The 26,389-nt window shown below is 48.7% G+C and overlaps 1 protein-coding gene across 3 annotated transcripts in view; it reads left to right on the top strand.

Annotated features, from left to right (window-relative positions):
- Nucleotides 1–26,389, top strand: part of LOC134624465 (semaphorin-6D-like) — a 93,883-nt gene that overhangs the window by 14,601 nt on the left and 52,893 nt on the right. The window contains exon 3 of one of the 3 annotated variants that reach the window (XM_063469431.1): nucleotides 22,921–23,034. The exons of 1 other annotated variant lie outside the window; for it this stretch is intronic. The gene's annotated coding sequence lies outside the window, so the exon portion shown is untranslated. Of the gene's footprint in view, nucleotides 1–15,341; nucleotides 15,435–22,920; nucleotides 23,035–26,389 lie in introns of those variants that run through there. One more of the 3 variants, XM_063469433.1, reaches the window with a different exon arrangement.

The following is a 26,389-nucleotide window of genomic DNA, read 5'->3' as shown; positions in this document are numbered from 1 at the left end:
CAGCCAGCATCAGCCAACAATGTGGCGTGCACACACACACACCTGTACGTACACACACCTGTGCACATGTTACGAGCAGCTCCTATCAGAAGCTTCGGGGTAATTGTAGTCGTGTTGGACTCGACGGGTAAACGCAGCACGCCTGGTTTAGCTAACTCAGCTAAAAACCTGTGAAGTCCGGTTTCAGTGAGATGAGCTGGAAAAGAACTGATTGAGGTTTTTTTCAAGGAATCAGCCGGATTTGATGCCGGCACGCTTTGGACGGGGCGGCGGCGTTTCAAAGATCGCCTACAGGTAAATGGTAAATGGCCTGTATTTGTATAGCGCTTTTACTAGTCCCTAAGGACCGTAAAGCGCTTTACACAACCAGTCATTCACCCATTCACACACATTCACACACTGGTGATGGTAAGCTACGTTGCAGCCACAGCCACCCAGGGGCGCACTGACAGAGGCGAGGCTGCCGGACACTGGCGCCACCGGGCCCTCTGACCACCACCAGTAGGCAACGGGTGAAGTGTCTTGCCCAAGGACACAACGACCGAGACTGTCGGAGCCGGGGCTCAAACCGGCAACCTTCCGATTACAAGGTGAACTCCCAACTCTTGAGCCACGATCGCCCGATCAGGTACTTGCCGAGCGCTTGATTAAGCCGCTCTGATCTCGCTGTTTCGATTCCTGGCTGCTCCGGCCTGCGTGCCAAAGTGTCCGTGGTTAAGGTGCTGAACCTGGAGCTGCTCCTGATGCGTTTGTCAGTGTGTGTGTGCGTGCATGTGTGTGCGTGTCATTTCAGTGGTCTAACTATGATGCTGAGAAAAGTCGACTCCCCCCGCGCAGCATCCTGAAACAGGATTACACGTCAGGCTTATTCCAGCACAGAGACGATGTACGCGTCACGTTTATTAGGGATCAGGCTCCTCCGGGCTCCTCCGGGCCGTCACGCCCTTACAGCAGTGAATTGTGGGTAGCTGGAACCCTCTCGGATATCAGCTGGGTTAATCACAAGGGCCGATATTTCAATCAGATGGAAAAAGCTGAAAATTTGCCGCGAGCTTGTTCTGCTGCCGAGCCTGAGAGAGAAACTTATCGGCTCTGTTTCTGGGAGCGTTTCAGACGCGGCGAGGTCACAGAGCCAATCTGATTCTCGTTTCCATGAACGTGTCACAGACGGGCTGCAGGAATAACTGTGCTGTGTTGATCTGGGGTCATCTAACATTTAATGTTTCACATGATAGTTTAAACACAAACATGTTTGAATGATACAGCTCGCTGACGCCATGTTTTACGTGGACAGGGATGAGTCTAAAGGGGGGCACGGGGGGCACTACACCATATTTATTTCACATTGAAAGTGAAATGATATAAAATCCTGTGTTAATATTAAAAAGCAAAGCTTTTTCCACGCGCTAGTAAGACTCTGAGGGTTGGTGGGTTGAAGCAGCACAGACACAAACCTGAGGATGCTGAGACGCTGTTCTTCATCCGTCACAACACACACACACACACACTTCAAACCACACGCGTACAAAAACTCACACAGCCTGCCAGAAACACAGAGGAGTTTGTCCTGCCTTGGATGTGTTTGCATATCTATCGTATTTTATCTGACTTTGTCCTCAGAGACCGCGATCACGTTAAAAGTCCTGATGAGTCCACAAGACCAGTCACTCTGTGTGTGTGTGTGTGTGTGTGTGTGGCTGCCATTAGTCTTCCACTTGAAGCCCCCCCACCCCCTCACCCTTCATTTGTCTAATGGATGAAGACTTAAGCCCCCTTAAAACACAACGTGCACGCTCGCTGCATGTGCACGGTGATCCATTAATTAGCTTAAGTGGACCCTCAGGGCCCCCCCCCCCCCCCCCCCCCCCCCCCCCCCCCGTCTTCGGTGAGAAAGCATCTGTAAAAGTCAGCTGATTTATCTGTGACGTTTCTTCTTTGTGATTGGCTCCGCTTCGTCCCGGAGCCGTGAGGAATGTTGCCTCCAGGGGAATTTTCCTTTATCTATTCCTGAGACGACTCCAATGGGGCTGGAATGAGATCAGCCAGTGAAAGCCTGTCTCCTCTGTGATGCTGAGGGCTTTCCTGTCGGTGTGGAGTGAGGCCGGTCAGACGTTCAGTCAGAGGCGCTGCAGACCTTCAGCAGTGTAAACGCCGCTCACACCCGTTCAGGGCTGGAGGGTTTCCTGCTGAAGCACAGAACTGTGTGTGCGTGTGTGTGTGTTGTTGCAGCGAGATAAGCTGACAGTCAGGAATGCTGTGACGTCACACAGACTGCACTTTCCCAGCATTCCTGGCTGATGACTGCGGCTCTTTCTCACGTTAAACCCTCGGAGCGCAGTCATGGACTCGCACGCCGACGCTCCTCATTGGCTAGCTGAGGTTTGGTTGAATATGACTCATCAGATTTTCGCTCGTTGTTGTCGATGTGAGGAGGTCATGTGATGGTCGCGGCTGTTGGATCAGGACGCCGCTGTGAGAGAGGGCACGGTCGTGTCAGCGCGAGGGGAAGTGTGTGTGCGTGATATCGGACAAACTGTAATAACTCGAGACGCTAACGTACGCGCTCACACCGTGACAAAGCTAGGGCTCCGTGATGACCTCTGACCCTGTTTCAGGCTGCTCCCCTTAGCAGGAGAGAGTCTTTGGCTGCGTTCACACTGCAGGTCTTAATGCTCAATTCCGATTTTTTGATCAAATCCGATTTTTTTGTCTGCTTGTTCACACTACAAATAAAATGCGACAGCAAACGCGCTCTAGTGTGAACGCTCAAAGCGGCCCGCATGTGCAAAAGCAGACGTCACACACAACGCGCTCTGTTTAGACCCAGACCAAACAGGATTGTTTGATGGCCTTAATATAAAGACTTCGGACTTTACGTTTCCCAATTTTTGCTTTAAGTTATTTTGTTATTTACATAATAATGTAAATAACCTAATAATGATCCTTATTGCTGTTTTAGAGGAGCGGTGCTTCTAGTTGCAGATTTCTGTCAGAATCTGCAGATTATACAGTACAAATAAAATGTTCACGTTTCTCCAACGTTGTCTTCCCAACAGTTTCATTAACATCTACACCGGATGGCCAGGAAGCGTTCGCGATGTCTTCTCGGGCGCTTCTCCGGCGCTGATAATTGGCGTCTGTCTCGTGTCAGTGACGTAAAAGACGGATTTAATGCGACATGACCGTTCAAACAGCAGTCGCTTTGTAAAACATCGGATATGTATCGGATTCAGGACCACATACGAAAGTGACCCAGATCGGATTTGAAAATATCGGATTTGTGCCGTTCACACTGTCATACCATGATCGGATATGGGTCGCATAGGGTCAAAAAAATCGGATTTGATGCGCTTTCGCCTGCAGTGTGAACGTAGCCATAAAGAAGTCATGTGACTTTGTAGGCTTTCAGCCTGTACGTCCACTTCCTGTTTGAGAAAATGAGCCAGGCTGTTCGGTGTTTCAGAGGCAGGTGAGCGCTGACTCGCTGCTTCTTCTTCATGTCTTCGTTTCCTGTGATCACACACAGACGGCACGAGGAAGAGAAACGCTGCTTTGACTTTATAGTTTGGACCTCCACCTCCTCCTCCTCCACCTACTCCTCCTCCTCTCAGCTCAGCTTTGTTTTTAGCTTGGTTCTGATTAGCAGCGTCTCTGTGAGTCCGTCAGGGTCAGTCGTCTGTCTGAAACCACACACACAGTTCAGAATAATCCTCCTTCATATGACTCTGCCCTTAGTGCAGCTCATCGTCTGCTACTGTTTCCATGGTAACAGCAGGAGGAGGAGGTGATAGCTTTGCTTTGATTGGCTGGCTATATCCTGTCTCTGTGACATCACACACAGCCAAGAGCAGAAGAAACTCTGTGAGCCTGAGTGTTTCATGCAGACGCCTGGAGGAGGAGGAGGCCGCGTTTTGGCTGCCGTTCTGACTTTAATCATCGACTGACGCTCGTCATGTGACCTCAGCTGAAACGCAGAGTGAATTTAGCTGTTTGGAGGAAGTAAGAGTGTGACATCCTCGTGCTCAGCCGATGGGGAAGCTGCCGGTGCCGCGGCTTGCTGTGCTGCTCAGCGTTTATCGTTGGCAGTGATGGGGAAGAATGTGGTTTTAACAGCCTGCGTCGTCTCGCCATCTACGGAGCGAGGCCGCCCATATGGAAAAGAATTAGTAAAAACTTATATGATTTACTCATGAAAGTGGCCACTTTCTCATTACTTTCATATATTGTTTTAGTAAGTATCCAAAACATACAAGTTTCATTATATAATTTTTCAAGGGATCTTATATCTGTTTTCACTCTTGTATGCTTTTCATACAAGTTTCACACAACACAGATACAAACTTTATAAGATTTATATATATCTTTTCCATATGGGCGGCCATCAGCTCGCATCGACCCGTAGATTTAAAAAGAGTCGGACAGAAACCAACCAGTTAAGGCTAGGTCAGGGTCAGGGTTCAGTCAGGTCAGGGTTCAGTCAGGTCAGGGTTCAGTCAGGTCAGGGTTCAGTCAGGTCAGGGTTCGGGGGGTTAACGCTGCATTTCATGCACGGCTCCCTCCTGTCTTCAGTTATTGTGACTTCCTTTTCTGTCTGCTGTAAAACTGAATTAGCGAGTTGAGGCTGTCGTTTCCTCTCAGTGGTTAGCATTAGGTGGTAACAGTGAAAGGTATTGATGGGGATTATATGGGGGATCCATACAGCACAGTATTGGCATATTTTGATCATACTGAAGTAACAAAATGTACACTTTGCAGCAGATATCTGTAGTTTATCACATAAAGTGACCCAGCGAGTGTGAAAACATCAGTGCACACACTGAGCCTGACAGACCCGCCCCCTCACTCAGAGCGAGCGAACGCCTCCGTCTGCAAAACCTCTGTGGATTTGTTTACATTCCTTCCTTGGAGCACAGGTGATTGCACAGGTCACCTGACAGGAGTTCTGCAATCAGTGTGACTGCAGGCCCTCTCAGTGCTGTCTGATGGATAAATGCAGGCAGGTGTGTGTGGACTGTAGAACCGTGTGGCTGATTAAATGTGAACTTCTGTCCGTGTAGACGGACGAGGAAGATTAGAAGCCGACCGCAGCCTGGCTCTGTGTGACGGCAGCTTTCAGTGTTGGTGTGTTGGACAAAAACACTCACTGAACAGTAGGGTTGCCAACCGTCCCTTGAAAAACGGAATCGTTCCGTATTTAGAAACAAGAGTATTGAGCTGAAAAGGGACGCACTTTGTCAAATGGTTAAAAAAATAATTACACACACAATAAAAAGAGCTAAGAAATTCCCCACACTGGGAAGGGTGAAGACAATCGGGTCGCCCAGCCCTGGTCATGAGGCGTCCCTTTTTTTTTTTCTTCAGGGAGTTGGCAACCCTACTGAACAGGGACGACTCACACTGACTGAGTTTAACTCCCACCTCCACTGCTAGGCGAGCTTCAGAGGGTTGGTTTGGGCTAAAACGCGCCCCCGACAGGTGGAGCTGGGAATGACACGTCTCCTTGTTCTAAACTCCATCCTTCATTAGCTTCTCTGTCAGGTGTGGGATCATTAGCATGATGCCAATCATCATCACACACAGTGCTGCAGTGATGGCTGTTAGGCTCATTGGCTCTGTTGTTTTCCTGTCACTGAGCATCTTTGAGCAGCAGATCGTGGGGGGGGGCTGCAGCTGAATCAGCTGTTTGAGGCGCTCAGCTTCATCAGAACAGTCACAGTTAGACTGTAGTACATCACTGTTTGATCTTATACAGCTACAAACATCAGGTATGGCTTTTAATAAGAGCAGCTCACGTGCACAGGCCTGCATTCCCACAGACTTCTATGAGTTTGAGTTTCATGGTGTAAATAAATGAGGAGCTTGGACAGAAAGCGAGTGAAGATGTTACAGCTCCTGTAATGTTTCAGAGTAGATCCTGGTGAGGACCTCATTCTGGATTGAATGGTTCTGTTGTAAACAGAAATGGATAAAATTCCCGGTCATACACCGTCAGCACTAACACACACTGAACAGCAGCAGGCCTGCTTACACTAATGAATGGAGAAAATCTGCAGGACTCTGGATGGTCTCATCCTAAACTAGAATGACCACAGGTGTGTGTCCCTCTGTGTTAGCCCTGTGACAGGCTGACCACCTGTCCAGGGTGTAGGCCGCCTCTGCTGGGGGGGTAGAGAAGAGCCGGTGACCCTCTGGTGACCCTGCACTGTGAAACAGGTCAGAAAGATGGAGCTGCGTGTGATTGATGTGACTGCATGGAGGACTCAGACCTGTGTGCAAACACACCAACCAGAAGCCAGAAATGGAAGCTGTTCACCTTCAAAATAAAACTCATCAACTAGTCAGGGAATACCTGCCTAATCTTGAAAGTAGAGATGGTGTCTGTCTCCTGAATCCAAACTGGAAGCTGGTTCCACAGAAGAGGGGCCTGAAAACTGAAGGCTCTGCCTCCCATTCTACTTTTAAATACTCTAGGAACAACAAGTAAGCCTGCAGTGTGAGAGTTACCTGCGTGAGGAACATCCCAGAGCTGGAGCTCGTTACACGTGTACGGCGTGAAGCTGAGCTGCAGCATCAATAACCTGTCAGATGTTATTTTTTGTGATTGATTGTTATAATAAGCTGGTCAGACAATAGTTTATGGCTGTGACATGATGAACTTACATCTGAACCAGTTTACCTGCTGCTCTGAGCCTCAGAGCCGTGAACACACCCTCGTCCTGTCCTTCAGAGTCGGTGATGGCCGGCGTTTCGGTGTTTCAGCAGTGTAAGTGTCAGAGAGACACGGCGCCCTGACAGGCTGCAGAAACACCAGCTGCATACATTTAACACCTCAGTGTGTGTGTGTGTGTGGTTTGAGACTGCAGCACACACTGCACGCTCACCGCAGACTTTCTGAAAAACCTCTGAATGTCGGAGTGTTTCCGGATTTCAGCTGTCAGTCAGGTGTGATCTGAGCTGTGCCGGCTCTCTGACAGTTTGAGGCCGCCGCCGCCGCCGCTCGCTCGGCGCCTCGCTGTATTCACGTCTCTGCTGACCTGTTTCTGTGTGAGGCCAGTGCTGCTGCTGTTCAGACGTTTGCACTCTAAACCGCTTTCTGATGCTCTGTCCCACGAGTTTAACATTTATTGACCAAAGTGCTCCACAGCCATCATCGTCGGCCTGGTTTTAAGTAAAATAACCGAGAGCCGAGGAGGCGGAGCCTTTGTCTTCTTAAAAAGAGTCACGTTTGTCCTGAGGCGCTAAAGCCAGCCGTGCAGCTCCAACCTGAAGCTCGCCGTCCTTTTAAATGAACGAGTACTTTACATAAAAGTCGCTGGAACTGTGGAGATGCTGTCGCGTAGCTGCTCTAAGGTTTTCATGTTTTGGTTCTGAGACGTTGCATTTAAACTAACCTCTGTTTCTTTGTCTTTTTCCATGTGCCGTCTGTGTCTGACCACCGCTCCTCAACAGGTATGTGAAACATGAAAACTTTAATGTCTTTGCTTTTGCTGTCATGTTTGTGGCTTTTCTCACCTGTACAGGTGAGCGTTGGTGTGGTTTGGTGATGAGAATGGTTCGTTGGTGTAGTATTCTTAGTCATTGTTATTCTCTGGTTTTATCGTCATGGATATCACAAGTTTAGCTTCCACAAACTTACTGGATTAAACTTGATGTTAGCCGTGTTGGTGTTTTCTGACAGAGCAGTCGCCCCCTGCTGGTTTAAGTTGCATTTACAGGATAAATCTTGGGCCTGTTACGTTGAGCTCTGAGGTTTTAAACCTTAATAGGTGTTTGAAAATCTCGGATGGTTACTGGACGGTTAAAGAAGAGTCGAGTCTGGTGTTTGTTATTTTCTGTTGCGTGCTCGTGGTGTTCCTCAGGGAAGCGTCCTGGGGCCTTTCTCATTGTAGAAAAAGGAATCGGCTTGCCTGCTCGTCGTTATGCAGGCTGTGCTCTGAAAATGAATGAGCAGCAGTATTTGGGGGGCTGAGCGCTGTTCAGCTCAGTTTAATCAGTAAATATTGCATATTTATGGTTACCTTCAGCAGAGAAGAGTTGGCTGCAATAAAAACCCAGCAGAGGACAAAATGAACCAACCAGCACGCTGTTATCAAGTAAAATTACAGATCAGTCCCTCGCTGCCTGTTTGGAAAGGATTTAAAAAGCGTGTTGCAGACTGAGCGTGTGCAGCTGCAGCTCTCGCAGCGATTAAAGCCACTGAGCTTTTTATGAAAAATCTACTTTTTGGAGCAAATGAAAAAGTTCCCGTTTTTGTCCCCGCTCCTCCAGAATGTAAAGTCTGACGGCGGCGAGGCTGCCAGCACCGCTTAACTTCACTTCACTGAGTTTTAACAGCTAATCTGCCAGATGGTGAGCTGTACCCGAGCCGAGATGGAGAAATTCCCAGGTTAACTTGTCTGAACACGACCCAACTCAGCATCGCGCCAGCAGGCAGCTCGCACAGGTGGGGGGCTTTTCTGCGTCCTCGTCTCAGAAGCTTCGGGGACCGAGAGAAAAACCAAAACTCTCTGTTTTGTGTTTAAACCGTCAGAAACGATGGACTGCTGGTTCACGGTGTCAGGTGTCTGCTGCTGCTCCACCCGTGATCTTCCTCGTGAGTCAGTGATTGATCGTGGAAAACACATCGGCACTCTTTATCTCCTCCTCGCACTGACAGGACTCTGCTTTTCACTGTGAGAGAAATCTGAGCCGATGTTGACGATCAGAGAAACCTGCAGCCTTCGGCTCAGGATCTACTCTGCAGCCGTCTGACGTCTGCAAACGCCAACGTTTCACCAAGAAAATGATGTTTGTGTTTCGCTTGGAGAAACCAGAGGGAGCAACACGCTGCAGCGACTCTGGTGTTTCAGCAGCCCCCAGTTTCCTGCAGATACACAGTTGTTGGCCTAGCTTAGCACAGACTGATAGCAGCGGGCCGTTATCACAGCGCTTCGCTGCATTTGGATCTGTTTGGACAGCTGCAGTGGTGCAGGTGCCAAATAATCACGACTGCACTATTTCAGGGAAACTGCTGTGTTTCTGTCCAAACTTTGATGACACGTGACACTTCTGTGTTAGCAAATCAGGGCCAAACATCAGCGTTGCCATGGTAATCCAACACTGAGCACCACAGCTTCATCACGTTCATGTTTGAACTGATGTCTGGACCATACACTGTATATGAAAGATGGACACGCTCTGTAAAGCCTCAGTGTTAGTGAGTTGGCCTGTTATCAGTTACCAGCTCAGGAGCTCTGTCAGCACAGTGACCTCACAGCAGCCGTGTTATTGGTCAGACACGCTCCGCACGTCAGCTAGCAGCTACAGCCACCTGTGTCACCGTACACCTGACAGTCAATGAGGCCACGCCCCCACGAACACCTCTCTATAAATATGTTTATTTTAACATGGCAGTCTCTGGGGACTGACTCACTGCTGCCCCTGCTGGATGTCAGAGGAACTGCAGGTTTCTTTGTCTTTGTGAAGCTTCGATGCTCACGCCTGTCTCAGAGAAAGAGATGGAGGTGATCTCTGCAGGCGACGCTCTAATCCCGCCGAGAGCAGATTAACCCCTGAGAGAGAGCTTCTGTGTCGTCAGATCTCAGCAGTAATCTGATTTAGACCGACTGTCGCCGTCTCATCTGTCTCATCCCCTCATCCTCTGGCCTCGTCTTCTCTCCTGCCTGTTTTCTCTCATCCTCCTCTTCCTCTGACCTCGTCTTACTTTAATCCGTCTTTGTCGCTTCTTCCTTCAGCCTCCTCCCCGCAGAGCCTGTCTTTCCGTTGCCACGGCAGCCGTGGTATCCCAGCATGCTCGGCAGGGGGCTCTGACTGTGGAGTGGCCGAGCGTCTGCTCGTGTCAGAGCTGAACGTGATGGAGCAGAGGCAGAAGTGATGAGGGAGGCAGGAAGAGAGCAGATAGAGGATCAGACGGGAGGTCTGGCTGCGTCCTCTTGCTGTTTCTGAGAGGAAGCACGACGACTGAACCAGTGTTTAAAAACCAGCTTTAAGCTAAAGTCTCAGAAATCATTGAATATGGAGAGTTTCTGTTTGGCTCACAGGGGCCTCAGAACATCATTATTAATCACATGTGACCTAAACTGCAGTCATGAGACATCACAGGTCAGCTGGTACCAGAGAAACGGCCTCAAACCTGCGTTCTGTCTGAAGGTTAGCAGGGGGCGATGGTAAGACTTCTACAGGAGGATTTCTGACCTTTGACTCACCAACAGTCATGTCAAGGTAATCAAACGACCCCCTATGAGCGAGTACTTTGGAGACAGTGGGAAGGAAAAACTCGCTTCTAACAGGAAGAAACCTCCGGCAGAACCAGGCTCAGTAAGAATCTGGTTAGATACCATATTTCTAAGATTTTCAGGGCCGAGTACAATAACCTCAGTTTGATCTGAATTAAGAAGCAGAAAGTTAGCGGCCATCCAGGTCTTTATGTCTTTAAGACATTCCTGCAGTTTAACTAATTGGTGTGTGTTACCTGGCTTCATGGACAGATAGAGCTGCGTATCATCAGCATAGCAGTGAAAATTTATGCTATGTCTTCTAATGATGCTGCCTAAGGGAAGCATGTATAATGTAAACAGAATTGGTCCTAGCACTGAACCCTGTGGAACACCATAATTAGCCTCAGTGTGTGAAGAGGACTCTTCATTTACATGTACAAATTGGAGTCTATTAGATAGATATGATACAAACCACTGCAGCGCAGTACCTGTAATACCTACAGCGTGCTCTAATCGCTCTAATAGGATATTATGGTCGACAATATGGAACGCTGCACTGAGGTCTAGCAGGACAAGCACAGAGATGAGTCCACTGTCAGAGGCCATAAGAAGATCATTTGTAACCTTTAGATGTGGTCTGCAGACTGACCTGTCTGCCTGTCACAATGTTTGTGCTGTTCGCTGCTTTTCTTTCATTTCTGCAGCCAATCACAGCAGCTCTTGTACTCGCAGTGATTGGCTGCAGGCTTGTTTTGTGGTGCACATCTGTGCAGCTGGGCTCATGTAGCAGCAGTGTGGCCTCAGAGGGTGGGGGTGGGTGTGTTGCTGTAACGGGTGGAGAAATGAGGAGAAATGAATTCATTCAACAAAGATCCTCTGAGAGATACATGTACAAATGTGTGTGTGTAGGCACAGTTTGGCAGGCGATTGTTCCTCCTTTGTGTAGCCTTCATTGCCTGTGTGTGTGTGTGTGTGTGTTTGCAGACACACAAACAGATGAGTATTTAAGAGCCAGCCCTGAGTCTGGACGTTATTGGAGGGATGAATTAGTGGAGCTCAGATCTGCTCTGGAACTGCAGTCAATTCAACTGGGAGTGTGTCTCTGTGTGTGCGTGTGTGTGCGCGCGCGCGTGTGTGTGTGTGCGTGTGTGTGTGAGTGAGTGGGAGGTACACAGTGAGATGCGTCTCCTGGCTGGTTGCAGCTCTAACAGCAGATCCTGCCTCGTGGTGGGTGTCGACAGACCTCCTTGTTCACCTGCAGGTGTGCGCTGACACACGCTGAAACACTTGTGTTACCTGGGTGAATGGCTGCCCGCTCAGTGCTCTCTTCTTCTTGTTTTATTGGTTTTGTGTATGAATGAAAGTCCCTGGTGTGCGTCTCTCTGAAGCTCTGAGGTTTGAATTCGAGTGTTTGAGTCGATTGAAATACAGCCACAGAACAACGACGAGCAGGAAACGCGTGTGGTCACAGGTGCAGGTCAGGTGACCTCGAGGGTCAGATGGGTTTGTGCTTCAGTTTGTCTAAATCCAGAAAAGCTCCACCTGTTAGTGACCGCTCAGTGTCAGAGGTCACCAACTAGGCATCGTGAGCATGGGCGGAGTAACGAAGGCGACTGTCTGGTGCGCAGCGGGCGGCGGCGGTTTTATTAAAGACGACAGTCAGTGCGAGTCTGCGAGGACGCTCGCTGTGATGAGATTTCATTTCTCTGCGAGGCCGCCTGCATTTCCACGGCGATTATGAACCACATTTATTTTATTGGATGATTGGACTCTGTGATGAGCCTTTTAGCCTCACAATGAGTGATTATTTTGAGCTTTTTGTGAATCCAATAAATTGGCCTTTAAAATGAGAGCGAGGGAGGCGGGCTGCAGCGAGCCGCCGCCGCCGCTCAGTTTGCATTTTGATGGAAAGAGTGGAATATGTGAGCGCCACGCGGCGAGGCTTAAAAACACAATGAATCTCCTCCAAATGAGCACAAAGTCATTTACTGCAAACAGCTCAGTGAGTCACGCTGTGTGTGGTCAACACACGTGCACACACAGACACACACACACACACACACACACACACACACACAGACACACATAGACACACGATGACATTCAGTGTTGTCATCAGACGATCTGTCTTTGTTATCGCTGCTGTCGAGAGCCGCAGGATCAGCTTGTTAGTCTGAGAGATGTTGGCCAGCAGGAGGGTGTGTGTGTGTGTGTGTGCGTGTGTCTGTGTGTGTGTGTGTGTGTGTCTGTGTGTGTGTGTCTGTGTGTGTGTGTGTCTGTTCGTGTGTGTGTGGCTACACTGTAAGTCGACTTCCTTTTGGACATCAAACATTGGTGGATATTGGTCGTGGTGGGCGGGTCATGTGGTGTTCACCTGGGCGGGAGCGTGTCGTGGCGAGGTGAGTGTGAGCGGTCGTTCCCTGTGAGGTCAGCTCGGCGCCCGGCTCGGCTTTTGGATCCATTTTCAGGCATCTTTCCCGTCAGTCCGGCAGAGACGGAAACGTCTGGCGGAGCAGCCTGTGTGCTTTTCTGCGGAGTCACATCCAACCGGCCCGTCTGTGCGGGCGGCGAGGAAAACCACACTGTGCTGCTGTTAGGCTGTTATTTAAGATGATGGGATCTGAGCATGCTCAGTTCAGAGGCAGCACCAAATCACAATGACACGCCCACCAGTCACTCCAGGCACTCAATGATTATGATTACTATCAGTATTATTTGATTAACTCAATGAATTGGTTTAAATGTGAGACATTAGAAATGGTTTGTGGAGTATTTCCTTCAGTATGTTCAGAGAAAAAAATACTGTGACATCATTGATCGCTCCTGTGACATCACTGTTGATCATTTCTGCTTTTATGTCACTTTAATGGAAAGAAATCAGCTGTTAGAGCTTTAAAAGCATCAGCTGTTGTTCATCCACAAAGTAAAAAAAAAGCTCCATATTGTCATAAATCAAACACCAGAGCATCATTTTTCCCTAAAATGTGACTTTAATGAGTAAAACATGGCGGTGGCGTGCTGACAGTCAGGTGCTGCGCTGCTCTCGGTGACAGATCAGCGACGCAGGAACGAGCGACAGATGGCGGCGATGCTCGGATCAGATCAGAGGCTTTAACGCAGATTTAAAAGCTCCTGCAGGCCGAGCTGTTCAGTTAGTCACTGTTATTATCCAGGCGGGGGCGCAGGGTGGGGGTGCAGGGTGGGGGCGCTGTGCAGCACCCACAGCACCGCACGGCGCCGGTCGCTGACAGGTGAGACGCTTCCTGAAACGCCACAACAGTGACATGAAGAGGTGACCCTCTGTCAGCTGATGCTGCCCAGGTGTTCATCAGCGCCCTTCATCCCTTCCTGTTCATACTCTTCCTCCCTCCTCTGTCTGTGACCGTGTCAGCTTCACTGACCCGAGGATCGTAGGAAACCTGGCTGTCTGTGTCTCCGGCATCCGCTGTGGTTGTTTGGCGTCTCTGTTAGAAAGCGAGGCGTCCCCAGTTGACCTGTCTGTTTTACCTGTCCTGTTTGGACCTGTTGTCTTAGTGGACTGAGGTCAATGGTCACGTGGGCATAGGTCCTGCTGTCCAATCAGTGATTGATCTAAAAATAAAAGCATTTCCAGTCCAGCCCCCCGACCCCCTCCTTTCTAACTGCAGTAATATCAGAGCCCGCTGACCAATCACATGACCGGCTGGGCTCTCTCCATCCCCCCACGGACGGCGTTAAGCTGCCATGTTGGTAATTGTTTGACCTCTGTGAAGTTGACCCTGTGACCCAGCTACAGGCACCGTCGTTCCTGCTCTGAGCGCCACCGCCAGCATCCGAGCTTTGACCTGCTGGCCTCAGGAGGAAGCTCCAATTAAGTTGATGTCGTTTGTTGCTGGTGACGCTTTTCTCCAGCTCTGACCTCTGTGTGTTTGTGCTCCATGTTCCTTCCTGTGACTTGAACTTTGACCTTTGAATGAAACGCAGTGCTGAAAATGAGCTTGCAGCAGCTTAGGAGTGCGTACCTGTGTGCCCTTTTCTGTGTCATGAGAAACAGGAAGTGCATGTTTGATTGCAGCACATGCAGCTCCACCTGGTCCTCTGCCCTAATGTTCAGAGTCTCACTGACTGCTGCAGGTACGCCCACACCTGTGTGTTGGTGAGGGACAGCCAGGTGTGCAGCGTGTCGTTTGATTGAGACTGATGTGATGCCATTTGTGAGAAAACTGTGAGGTTGGCGGCACGGACTGAGCTGAGCTCAGGTGTGCTCTGATGTTCATGCCCAGGGTGTGTGTTTGTGCGCGCGTGCGTGTTATCAACCAGCAGGTTGGTACCTTCAGCAGGACATCCAGCCTTCCTCACTGCTCTCTGTTGTCTTCCTCCTCACTGCTTTGATCCGTTGCTCATACCGAGGCTCGTGGCTAAGCTAGCTTTAGCTTTAGCCACTCTGGCTTTGTTAGCTTGTTTAAAACGCCTGTGTTCACCTGGCTGACAGGTTTACAGGTCTGAGACTGAGGATAGCTGTCACTGGAGTGTCTGTCATGGTCGCCTTGGTTACTGTGGCTAATGTTATGTTAGCCTGTGGCTAACTAGCTCAGACCAGCTCGTGAATGCTGCTGATAAGACAAATCACGTCTCAGGTTCATGATAAAGAATGTCAGTGTTGGTGTTCAGAGGAAAACAGGAACTGGTCTGTGGGATCCTCCTTTCTAATGACTGACCCCGCCCCCTGTTTGAAGGTTTTTGGAGGTTTTTGGAAGGTCTTAGTTGGTGTAGGGGTGGTGGTGCCTGAAACATGTTGTGGTGTAACTGCTGAGACGAATCACAGAGATGAAGCTAAACGTGCCCCGCGTTAAAGACTCACCTGAGCACCATAATAAAACGGTACCGATGTCATCAGGAGAGAGGCGGGACTTAGAGGAGGAGCATGAGGAAGTGATGAGACATCAACGCAGGGATGAAAGTAAATCCATCAGAGTGGACGGCAGAGGCAGACGCGAAGATTAACCTCAGCAAACGATCACATGTGGGATTAGAGTCGGACAGGCGTGTGTGTGTCTGTGTGTGTGTCTGTGTGTGTGCGTGTGTGAGATGAGGATGAGGATGAGGATGATGAGGATCAGATTTGCTGCTGAGAGGATTAATCTGCTGAATGACTGAAACTGGAACAAAGCAGCAAACATGAAAACAAAGCTCAGAGGACACTGACCGCAGCCAATCAGAGAGCCTGTTTGGCAGCAGGTATTGATTATTGATCAGTCTGTTTGAAGTGTGGGTGGATGTGTCGATGAATGGACGGATAGGTGGATGACTGGATAGATGGACAGCTAGGTGGTGTAAAGGCAGGTGAAGCGTGTGAACGAGGAGGCCAGTCGAGCTGTTCTTCTCGCTGTTAGCGCTGAGGTCACGGGCCGTGGTGGGGGCGGGGACTAACGTTCAGCAGGCTCCTTTGTGCCAACACTTCTCCTGAAGCGGTGCCACAGCCTCACAGATGTTCTCCAACCAGCTGGTGGGTGGTCGGCGGAAGTTCGCGATGGTTACTCGTGTGCTATAACAGGCGTACAGTACTGCACCGACACCCACTGTGAGGTTGCTATGGTAACCGATGGGTCGCAGGTCAGAGAGACGTACAGATGCAGAGAAGTCGCCTTCCTCGCTGACTGCCGGTGACCAAGGCAACCTGCTAGAACCAGAGCAATCACAGTGAAGCTTTTGGTGCAGCAGCCTCTGTCTGAGGTGTTCTACACGAGTGACCATCAGTAACCTCCACCTAATGGCCTCTGACCCCAGTCTGGGCATGTGCGCTGAGGTCTGACTGGCTCAGTCTGTTTCTGTCTGTGTCACATGACCCACCTCCCTCACCTTCCTCCACGCCCGGTGGAGCTACAGGTTTCAGACTGCGTGACTGCACAGATGGGACAACGAGCTGCGAGGAATTGTTGATCACCGTCAGTGTCAGAGGTCATGTTGGTAACCGTGGTAACCAGCAGGCTACGAGTGAGACTGAAAGCCTGCAGAGGTGTTGATACGCGACTCCTCTCCCTGTGCTATTCATGTGTCTGACCTCGTTAGGAGGGATTCCTCTAATTGGAGCCCACTAATGGCTCCTATTAGCTCGTTAGATGAAGTTAGCTCGTGCAGAACTTCTGCTAACGAGCACGGACATGTTTCTTTGTGAGCAGGGAGTCGCTTGCTGTGCTCAGGCTACACACCACTGAGTTCCTCTTCCTGAGAAACCAGCTCTGTTCATCCACAGGGAGCTCCTCCTGCCTCACTGTTCTATTTCTCTGTGAATGAAATGAGCCGAGCGATGGGCCTCGGGTCTAATGGCAGCTGATAAGATTTCCTTCGATCTGGACTCGTGCCACCAGCCGAGAGCAGAATCCTCCAGAGAATCGATCCTGAACAAATCCAATCAGCTGCAGATGCTCGCTGAGCGGCACCAGGGGAGCCTCTTTGTTTTACATGAGGAGCTTCCTTTAATCGTGTTACTGCGTCCTGAGTTTGCCTTCAAACTTCCTCCTTAAACCCTGACTGCATTCCTTTAGAGCACAAACTCCAGCTGGGAATGTCCTGGAATCAAATCCTTTAAAATCCAAATGTGGACAAAAACAGTGTGAGGCTGAACTCTGCTTTAGCTCTCGGCCTCTGTCTTCATCTTCATCTGTCTAAATCTGAGCTGAGCCTTAAAGCCCGCCACACGCAGCACCATTAATCATATGCCCAACTACGATCAAGTTCTTATTGTGGGAGATTTTAATATCCATGTCTGCTGTCCTGACAAACCTCTGGTGAAGGAATTTTTAAGCCTTATTGATTCTTTTAATCTGGTCCAGTCCGTACCTGGTCCCACACATGAACACGGACACACACTGGACCTGGTCTTGTCACACAGTCTACCTGTGTCTAACGTGGAAGTGACTGACACTGCTTTCTCTGACCATATGGCTGTATTATTTGATGCTGTGTTTTCACGCACTACAGTTCAAACCAGCGCTCCTGTTCGCCGCTGTCGGATTATTAACCCTTCCACTGCTGCCCAGTTCTCCTCTGCTTTTAGCCAGCTGTCTGTCCCCGCCGATCGTACTCCCTTGGACACAGAGAACCTCAGCTCCTGGTTTCACTATTCTTGCCTAACCATTCTGGACTCTGTGGCACCATTAATAACCAGTAAGCCCAAGGCTAAAACTGACCCTTGGTTTAACGACGCCACTCGGGCTGTGAAGAGGGAGTGTCGTAGAGCTGAACGCAGATGGAAGAGGGACAAACTGCAGGTGTCTCTTCAAATCCTAAAGGACTGCTGGCGCCTCTATCAGGATACAGTCAAAGAGGCTAAAAGAAAATATTTCTCTAAGATCATTTCCTCCAACAGTCACAATCCACGTGTGTTATTTAAATCTATTGACTTAGTCTTAAATGCTCCACAAAGCGGCTGTTTGGAGGCCTCTCATAAACTGTCAAATGATTTTATGTGTTTTTTCATTGAGAAGGTTGTAACCACGCGGGCTCTCATTTCTTCCCCTGAGTCTGACCCCTCTGTCTCGATCCCTTGCTCTGCTGTTTTTAACCAATTTGAGCCTGTGACTCTTTCTTATTTAGAGGATGTGGTCGGCCACCTGAGGCCCTCTGGTTCCCCAAATGATCCTGTCCCACCACAGTTTTTTAAGGAGATTTTTCCTAGCATAGGTCAGGCTGTTCTTAGTGTTATAAACAGCAGTTTAATATCTGGTGTGGTCCCTGCTAATTTCAAGCATGCAGTACAGTAGTACAACCCTTGCTTAAGAAACCTGCCCTGGACCACACTGTGTTGGCTAACTACAGGCCTCTCTCCAAGTTGTCCTTTATGTCTAAAATCTTAGAGAAAATTGTACATTGCCAATTGATGGATTTTTTAAATGAGAATGGTATCCTGGAGGTCTTTCAATCAGGTTTTAAAAACTTTCATAGCACAGAGTCAGCACTCTTAAAGGTTTTTAATGATATCCTCCTTTCCTGTGACTCTGGTAATCATGTTGTTCTTGTCCTCCTTGACCTAACAGCTGCTTTTTACACTGTAGACCACAACATTTTACTGTCTCACTTACACCATCTTGCAGGCATTCGTGGTACTGCTTTGAAATGGTTTAGGTCTTATCTTTGTGACAGAACTTTTAGTGTTAACTTTTTAGGGTATGAGTCTTCCTCTGCCACTTTTCAGTCTGGGGTCCCGCAGGGCTCAATTTTAGGGCCTCTGCTTTTTTCATTATACTTACAGCCCCTGGGAACCATCCTCAGAAGGCATGGAATATCCTTCCACTGCTATGCTGACGACTGTCAGATTTATCTGCCTCTGAAGCAGAAAGAGGCCTTCTCTATTAAGCCACTTCTAGCATATCTAGAAGACATTAAATCTTGGATGTCCCTAAACTTTCTAAGATGTAATTCAAGCAAAACTGAGGTGATTGTGTTTGGTCCTAGTGGACCTTGTGAACCCTCCACTATTGATTTGGGACCCCTGGCAGAGTATTTTAAATCTGTTGTTACAAATCTGGGTTTTAAGATGGACAGTGATTTTAAATTAGACAGTCAAATTAGGGCTACTGTCAAGTCCAGCTTTTATCATTTAAGGCGCTTGGCAAAGATAAGACCTATTTTATCTCAGCCGCATCTTGAAACGGTAATCCATGCTTTTATTTCATCTTGTTTGGATTACTGTAATGCTCTGTATTTTGGAGTTAGTCGGTGTCTTCTCTCTCGTCTGCAGCTGGTCCAAAATGCTGCTGCACGACTTTTAACCAGAACTCGTAAAAGAGAGCACATAACTCCCATCCTGGCTTCACTCCATTGGCTGCCTGTATATCTTAGAGTTCATTTTAAAATTCTCATGTTTGTTTTTAAATGCTTAAACGGTCTTGCCCCACCTTACATCTCTGAGCTTCTTCGTCCTTACTCACCCCCCAGGTCTCTCAGGTCAGCTGACAAGCTGCTCCTGGAGGTACCCAGTAGGGCTGGGTATCGTCACTGATTTCTAGAATCGATTCGTTTCCGATTCACAAGGTCCCAAATCGATTCGATCCACGATTCGATTCAATTCAGTTCGATTCAATTCGATTCGATTTGAATCTGGGAAATTTTGACAGTCAGAAATATTATAATTCAGATCAGTACATTTACATATTTTTGTATCTATAAAAAGGAAGCTGACACTCGCAAGACTTTATCAAAGGTGTGAGCGTCACAGCAGATGCCTTTGTGTCAAAGTAGCTGAAGATTAAACACAGAAAAACATGAAGGTGGTTTTCCTGGCCTGGGATTTTATAAAAATATTCTGCAGTACATCAAAAACGAAAGAAAACCATTAATCGACATATGAACGTTACCTCTGACGTTACAGCGGTTTTATTAGAGACACGGCTGAGCGTTTTGCATTTTGCATCATTTTAAAAAGTTTAAATTTGTTCAGTATTGAACGGCAGAAATTAGGTTTTCTTTTCGGAAGCATGTAAAACGAAAATAAAAACAGCGGCCGACAGCGCTGTAAACAACAGTAGACTTGTGCGTAACAAGCAAGCGAATAATGCAGAAAACAGATTTTTAGACGGGAAACTGTTCTTGAAGTACAGAGAGAGAGAGAGAGAGAGAGAGAGCTGTGGATGAAGTGTGATTTTATCGTGGTGGAAGCAAAACAGTAAAAGTCAGAGTGAATTCATGACGATGTTTATGTGAAGCGTAGTTTGGATCTTCTTTTGCTGCTGGTTCGGTCAATATTGTTTGGAGAGAGATCAAACTAACAGCTTTAGAATCAGCGCAAAATGGCGCGGACCCGCCGACAGATCAGAATCAGCGAGCTGTCGGCTTTCAGCCCCGACCGTGTCCGTGCCGTCAGGTGAGAAAGGCGACATCTCACTGATTCTGATCCGCGGGTCCGCGCTGTGTGTTTACGTCTTTGTGCAGAATCCGTGTACCTGCTCTCATTTACTGTCTTAGCTGTTTGGTGGTTGTTGAAATTTTGTGAGGTTTCACCTGAGATTCTGGCATTTCGGGCAAAATAAATTTATATTAAAAAAATCGATTCAGGATTTTAATGAATCGATTTCACGTTATCCAAGCCAGAATCGATTTTAATCGATAAATCGATTATAAAAACCCACCCCTAGTACCCAGGTCCAAGAGGAAGCTCAGAGGGGGCAGGGCCTTCTCTGTTGCTGCTCCTAATCTGTGGAACAATCCGCCCCAGCACATTAGAGAGGCCCCTTCACTGTCCACTTTTAAAACACGTCTTAAAACCCATTTTTACTCCTTGGCTTATGACACAGTCTGACCCTGATTTTATTGTTTTAATTCTAATGTGATGATTTTATTGTTTTAAATCTAATTATCATTTTATACTATTTTATTATTGTTTTTGCCATTTCTGCCAATTCTGTTGTTTTAAATATTATTTGAATTATTATCTTATTTTTTAAAAATATTTTTCCTCTATTTATATTATTTCTTTTTTTAACTTGTTTAATGTATCATTTCTGGCTTGTCAAGTGTACAGCACTTGAAAGTGCTATATAAAGAAATTGCTTGCTTGCGTGCTTGTTAGTGTTAAAGAGTACTCCACTGATTCAACTAAAAGGTGATATGTTCCTGATGTGTTGCAGGCATGTTGCAGGCGTGTTTCTGGTGTGTTTCTGGTGTGTTGCAGTCACATGACAGGCGTCTTGCAGACGTGTTTCTGGTGTGTTTCAGTCGTATGACAGGCGTGTTTCTGGGGTGTTTCAGTCGTGTGACAGGCGTGTTTCTGGGGTGTTTCAGTCGTATGACAGGCGTGTTTCTGGGGTGTTTCAGTCGTGTGACAGGTGTGTTTCTGGGGTGTTTCAGTCGTGTGACAGGCGTGTTTCTGGGGTGTTTCAGTCGTGTGACAGGCGTGTTTCTGGGGTGTTTCAGTCGTATGACAGGCGTGTTTCTGGGGTGTTTCAGTCGTGTGACAGGCGTGTTTCTGGGGTGTTTCAGTCGTGTGACAGGTGTGTTTCTGGGGTGTTTCAGTCGTATGACAGGCGTGTTTCTGGGGTGTTTCAGTCGTGTGACAGGTGTGTTTCTGGGGTGTTTCAGTCGTGTGACAGGCGTGTTTCTGGGGTGTTTCAGTCGTATGACAGGCGTGTTTCTGGGGTGTTTCAGTCGTATGACAGGCGTGTTTCTGGGGTGTTTCAGTCGTATGACAGGCGTGTTTCTGGGGTGTTTCAGTCGTATGACAGGCGTGTTTCTGGGGTGTTTCAGTCGTATGACAGGCGTGTTTCTGGGGTGTTTCAGTCGTATGACAGGCGTGTTTCTGGGGTGTTTCAGTCGTATGACAGGCGTGTTTCTGGGGTGTTTCAGTCGTGTGACAGGCGTGTTTCTGGGGTGTTTCAGTCGTATGACAGGCGTGTTTCTGGGGTGTTTCAGTCGTATGACAGGCGTGTTTCTGGGGTGTTTCAGTCGTATGACAGGCGTGTTTCTGGGGTGTTTCAGTCGTATGACAGGCGTGTTTCTGGGGTGTTTCAGTCATATGACAGGCGTCTTGCAGGCGTGTTTCTGGGGTGTTTCAGTCGTATGACAGGCGTGTTTCTGGGGTGTTTCAGTCGTATGACAGGCGTGTTTCTGGGGTGTTTCAGTCGTGTGACAGGCGTGTTTCTGGGGTGTTTCAGTCATATGACAGGCGTCTTGCAGGCGTGTTTCTGGGGTGTTTCAGTCGTATGACAGGCGTGTTTCTGGGGTGTTTCAGTCGTATGACAGGCGTGTTTCTGGGGTGTTTCAGTCATATGACAGGCGTCTTGCAGGCGTGTTTCTGGGGTGTTTCAGTCGTATGACAGGCGTGTTTCTGGGGTGTTTCAGTCGTATGACAGGCGTGTTTCTGGGGTGTTTCAGTCATATGACAGGCGTCTTGCAGGCGTGTTTCTGGGGTGTTTCAGTCGTATGACAGGCGTGTTTCTGGGGTGTTTCAGTCGTATGACAGGCGTGTTTCTGGGGTGTTTCAGTCGTATGACAGGCGTGTTTCTGGGGTGTTTCAGTCGTATGACAGGCGTGTTTCTGGGGTGTTTCAGTCGTGTGACAGGCGTGTTGCAGTCGTGTTTCTGGTGTGTTTCAGTCGTGTGACAGGCGTGTTTCTGGCGTGTCTCTTGTGTGTTTTAGTCGTGTGACAGGTGTGTTGCAGGTGTGTTTCACTTGTGTTGCAGTCATGTTAGAGGTGTGTTGCAGGTGTGGTTACGGTGTGTTGCAGGGGTGTTGTTGGCATGTTGCTGGTTTGATTAACATGTGTTGCAGGCGTGTTCCTGGGTTGTTTCAGTCGTGTTTCACATGTGTTGTTGGTGTGTTCAACATGTGTTGGAGGTGTATTACAACTGTGTTGTCGACATGTTGCTCGTGTGTTTCAGTTGTGTTGCAGGCGTGTTGTTGGTGTGTTGCAGGTACTTTGTGTGTTGACCTGCAGGTTTCAGGAAAGTGTTTGTGAGTGTTTTTATTCCAAGCTGGCAATAATTTTAATGTCAGGATGTCTTCATACAGCGAGCTGCACTGATTGGTCATCAAGCTGTGGTTCACTTTCCTCTCCTGTGATTGGTTGATGTGTTGGGCTGGTCCATGGTACACAGCCAAAGGTCTGTCCTGATGAGGCGTCTGTAATCAAAACACCGCAGAGACTGTTGAAAGCAGCTCGTCATGTTTGCTCAAAGCTTGAAGCACAAATGTTTCGGTTCTTTTAAACTTTATCGTTTTGCTGTTGCAGGACGTCTGAGGGGGTGCACCCCCGCCTCCTGACTTCCTGTTTGCTTTGCTGCTGTCACTTGAGCATCCAGAGGCTTCACCTGTTCGTCGCAGCAGATTTTCACTCTGTAAAAATGTAAGTACGGTCACCCTTCAGAACCACGCTAACGTTCCTCTGAAGCTCTCTTGCTGCCAGCCAATCATGCGACAGGCTGACTCAGTGCTGAGCTCTAAGTGTCTGCTCACATTTGCAGCCTTTCATTTAATCAGAACTCTGTGACTGTCAGTCCTCTGCATGCAGCTTCATCACATGGAACTCTGCGTCTTTTACCTCATGTGACAGTTTTCATGATTCACGTCACATGGTGTGTCTGCGGTCCACCAACAGATATACAACATTATAAAAACAGTCTTTCTCCAGAGCCTTCCTCAGTCGTGTCGTCATCATCATCTACAGTCTGTTTGTAATGATGAAGATGAGCAGAGATGAAGCTCACATCAGTCCAGCTGTCGCTCACAGACTGCAGGAAGCTCGATACCAAACGCTTCTCTTTGTGTATCTGTGTTCAAGACATGGAGGATGTAACAGCCACTCATGGCTCTTTCCAGCACCTCCAAAATCATAGGAAGCAGATCTGTACCGGAGCCAGGAGCTGCTTGGCGAGCTTCCCCTTGTGTTCCCAGCGTGCATCAAATGAGAGGAGAACACAAAGAGCCGATTTCAGGCGCCGTGACATCAGGATTTCACGGAGCTTAACAGACGTGTCACCGTGCCGCCCAAATCTGAGGCCTGCAGATCGATTACAGCGTGGATTAGCTGTGAGCTCGCTCCACACGCCGTGCATTAATGCAACACACTTCAGCTGGAAACAGTCACAGGCCCAAGGGGGCGGAGCCTCCAACAACCAACCTCCATTCAGCCTCCATCGTCTGCTTTACACGATCAGGGGGCCTCTCAGTTACCCTGCTCTAAGGGATGGTACTTCACTACACACAGGCACACACACACACACTCACAGGCACACGCATACAGGCACACACACACATACAGGCACGTGGTCACACCACAGAGCTTCATCTCACTGATCAGCTTAATATAAACACGTCAGCTGGGAGGGAGGCGACCCCAGTGACACCAGTCTCACTAAAAACTCTTTGGTGGTTCTGATGGTTAATCCTGCGTCACCGGGCCACAGAGGTGAGCCGCCGCTCGGGCCGGCTGACTGGTGATTTATGGGCTCATAAACAGGAAGCTGTCAACAGCTGATTCGTATCTCCTGTCTCCGTGAGCGCAGCAGAGCTCAGCTGATTCGAGGCACACAGACTGTAAAGTAAAGATGGATTCTGTGACCGCTCTTTCTTTTGACCAAATCCAAATATAACTGTGAAAAAATCTAATTGGCTGCTGTTCAAATATCAGAAATGACATCAGCTTCCTTACACTGACCGTCATGAAGGTCGAGCTGAATCTGAGGCCAGGTCAGCGCGCTGTGATGTCACCAACATCAGTCTGAACCACGTTCATTACAACCTGGTCTGACCATAGCTGGATCAGTACAGGTGAGAATGATTCCCGATTCTCCAGCCAGGGGTCCGAGCGTATGTCCGTGGCTTGTGGTGTGAGGGAGGAGCTTCTGAGGGAGCGCTCTCAGACGTCGGGGTTAATGTGGGTGGTGCAAGTTTCCTGGTTTATTCCAGTCAGGGTGAAGAGCTCTGCTCCGACGGCTGGGCTGAAGAGATGGATCTGATCTAACACCCACGTCACACAGTGTCAGCGTCACTAACAAGCCTGCGATCTGCTGATGGACACTTTAAGCTGTGCGTCGCTGTGTCGGGGAGCACTGGCATGTTCACGTTAGCGTGTTTGCTCCCTCGCAGCGCCGCGGCGTATCGGTCAGCCCTGCAGTCATGTGTAATCAGTCAGACGGGACGCCGCTGAACCAGATCGCGTGTGATCAGATCTGAATGTGGTCTTTGTATAAATCAGTGTAAACGAGTGTGAAAGGTCATGTGCTCCGAGGACGACGATCCAGACAGCAGGACAGGGCTGGGATCAGTCCAGACCAGCACCTGTCGGAGGGGCCCTGTGGAGTCAGGAGGTGCAGGATTAGAAGCAGGTCCTCCTTAAACGGCTCCTGTTGGGCGATATCGACGCGTTTGAAGGATAAACGGCTGGAGGCGGCGGCGGCACAGCTGATGGTAATGAGCTGAGGCTGATTTACTGGATGAAATGAAAGCAGCTCTCATTTGTGCTCCTGTCTGCTTCTTCACAAAGGAGCTGCTGTTTCCTCGATACCTGCATCCAGCACGATTTAACGCTGAGGCAAACAAATGCAAATGCCGGCCTAATTACCAGCTGTCACAGCGCGCCGCCATTGTTTCCGTCCTGCGTCACGGAAAGATGTGGAGCTGGAAGCAACCACAGCAGACCGAACTTTTATGTTTATCAGTGCTCAGAGGTCATGTGACATTTAGGGGATATCACAAATAATCAACACCATCGTTACGGGGGCGTGGCCTCTCTGACTGCCAGAACCGGACCTCCGAGTCTGTAGCTGTGTCCCAAAACGTCGGCTGCATCCTCCTGAGGCCACATTTGAAGGCCGATTACATCACAGCCAGGCGACGAAGGCTGTCCCAATTCGTTGACTCCTTCAAATGCGTCCTTCATTTCCCCGAATTTGAAGGATGGGTCGAGTGTGTCCTTCGTGGCCCACCATATCCCAGAATTCATAGCGCGGCCCAGCCAATTCCAGTTTCCAACAATGGCGGCTGCTAATAAGTTTTAAAATTACTCTTATTAATCTTTCTGGGTCACAAAATAAAGTTTTAACATATTTTCAGGCAAGAATCTGTGTAAACTTCAAATATCTGCTCGGTTTATCAAGACATCACATATTTGCAAAAGTGCTCCGACGTTTTCGGAGACGTCTGTTACCCACCAGCTCGATAGCTAGCCGGGGGGTTCAAGGGTCACTCGAGCCGGTGAGAGCAGCGGACTCCCGGCTTCAACCTTTTTTAAACCCCCCGCTGTCTTTCGCTGCTCAGGTTAAACATGATATATAAGTCACTCGGATAACTTAAAAATGTAATTGTTTGACTTTTTTCGGTGTTTTATTTGTTCCGGAGTAAATCGGTTTGGCTGAGATCAAAGTTATTAGATTATTAGATTAAATAAAACTTTATTAATACATCGGGTGGCTTCCTCCGGGATTTTCCCACAGCTGAATAAACGTCAAACGTCAAAGTGTGAGACGGTCGAGAGTTTACTCCAGTGTCCTGTTACATTTTAGATAGCAAGGAGCAGACGGCCGAGTTTATTAAACTCCACCGAGACAGCGGTGACGCAGATTTGAAGGCTAGACCGTCACATTTCACAGCCTCGCTCTTCCGGCCTTCTCGGTCTTCGAAGGACCCGGCCCACGTAGACCGCGAAGGCCGGGTCCTCCGAAGGATGCAGCCGACGTTTTGGGACACAGCTTGTGTGACGC

Source organism: Pelmatolapia mariae, linkage group LG3_W (assembly GCF_036321145.2).
Source record: "Pelmatolapia mariae isolate MD_Pm_ZW linkage group LG3_W, Pm_UMD_F_2, whole genome shotgun sequence".
Taxonomy (NCBI): domain Eukaryota; kingdom Metazoa; phylum Chordata; class Actinopteri; order Cichliformes; family Cichlidae; genus Pelmatolapia; species Pelmatolapia mariae.
This window is presented reverse-complemented; position numbering and strand designations above follow the sequence as displayed.